Consider the following 1,851-nt stretch of genomic DNA (forward strand, 5'->3'; position numbering starts at 1 on the left):
TGACCTGACTCTTAGTTGTGAAGTCGACCTAAAATGTACGTAAGCAGACACTGATTAAGTCACTTCAAAATATTTAATTATTCTGAAGTCACTTGATTTTTTAGGAGGTTGGTCCATCAGGAAACCACATGCATACTGGTTAAGAGCACAGGTTTTTAAACACACACATGCATGGAGTGGATCCCTTGTTTCTTAACCTTTCTGAGCTTCCATTTCTGCATCACTTAAATGCAGATAATAATAGTGTTGGTATATTTTTTTCCATGTCTAAAGGCAGATTTTGTGAGCCACAAAAGATGACAGCATCTTGAATTTAAATCAATATTAAATTTTTCATCTATAAACTCAAAACTTTGGTTTTGTTTAAGACTTGAAAGTTCAACTTATAAATGTATTATTCTACTTATAAATTGATTATATTTATATAAAACTAATGATTAGACCTAAGAGGATCTTATTGTTCAGAGTACTCAGGCAGAACAATATAAACTCTGTTAAACAATTAATCCCATTTTAAAATTTATAAAATGTAATTTCATTAAGTATTGTAAACCAAATATAAATTTCATATATTCTCTTTTCATTTTATACCTATCATATGCATGCTTAATCAAGTTTCATTTCTAATAAGCAAATTCTTCCCAAGTACTTAACAAAAATTTGTTCAGTTCAGTTAAGTCGCTCAGTCATGTCCGACTCTTTGCAACCCCATGAATCGCAGCACGCCAAGCCTTCCTGTCCATCACCAACTCCCGGAGTTCACTCAGACTCACATCCATCGAGTCAGTGATGCCATCCAGCCAGCTCATCCTCTGTCGTCCCCTTCTCCTCCTGCCCCCAATCCCTCTCAGCATCAGAGTCTTTTCCAATGAGTCAACTCTTCACATGAGGTGGCCAAAGTACTGGAGTTTCAGCTTTAGCATCATTCCTTCCAAAGTAGTCCCAGGGCTGATCTCCTTCAGAATGGACTGGTTGGATCTCCTTGCAGTCCAAGGGACTCTCAAGAGTCTTCTCCAACACCACAGTTCAAAACCATCAATTCTTCGGCGCTCAGCTTTCTTCATAGTCCAACTCTCGCATCCATACATGACCACTGGAAAAACCGTAGCCTTGACTAGATGGACCTTTGTGGGCAAAGTAATGTCTCTGCTTTTGAATATGCTATCTAGGTTGGTCATAGCTTTCCTTCCAAGAAGTAAGCGTCTTTTAATTTCATGGCTGCAGTCACCATCTGCAGTGATTTTGGAGCCCCCCAAAATAAAGTCTGCCACTGTTTCCACTGTTTCCCCATCTACTTCCCATGAAGTGATGGGACCAGATGCCATGATCTTCGTTTTCTGAATGTTAAGCCAACTTTTTCACTCTCCTCTTTCACTTTCATCAAGAGGCTCTTTAAATAATCTAGTATTCTAACATTATTTACATGGGAGCTCCCTGGTTGTCCAGTGGTTAGGACTCTGTACTCTCACTGCCAAGGGCCCAGGTTCATTCCCTGGTCAGGGAACTAAGATTCCACAAGCCATGTGGAGTGGCCAAAAAAAATATTTTTAATAATATTATTTACAAACAATTAAATTCCCTTGCATTTAATAAATCTAATCTATCAAATTAGGTTAACCTCTCCGATTTTTCAATATGTCACATTATTTCAAAATTACATTTTAAGTACCAGACACTCAAAATTATTTTAAACACAGAAGTATTTAAATGATGGGTTTGATTTATTTATCATGTCTAAATTTAATTCTAAACCTTTTCAGACTTGAAAAGCCACTTACTCACCAAGAAAGAAGTTCTAACATCTCTAGGGAGTTCAGATTACTGAGTCAACAATTCACAATCATGATAGAG

General features: G+C 37.2%; 1 non-coding gene across 1 annotated transcript; it reads left to right on the forward strand.

The window, feature by feature from the left end:
* Window positions 1-1,431: 1,431 nt before the first annotated feature.
* On the forward strand, window positions 1,432-1,504 carry TRNAE-CUC (transfer RNA glutamic acid (anticodon CUC)). Its single transcript has one exon. It is a non-coding gene; the product is annotated as a tRNA-Glu (tRNA).
* The last annotated feature ends 347 nt before the right edge of the window (window positions 1,505-1,851 follow it).

Source organism: Bubalus kerabau, chromosome 6 (genome assembly GCF_029407905.1).
Source record: "Bubalus kerabau isolate K-KA32 ecotype Philippines breed swamp buffalo chromosome 6, PCC_UOA_SB_1v2, whole genome shotgun sequence".
In the NCBI taxonomy this organism is placed as follows: Eukaryota; Metazoa; Chordata; class Mammalia; order Artiodactyla; family Bovidae; genus Bubalus; species Bubalus kerabau.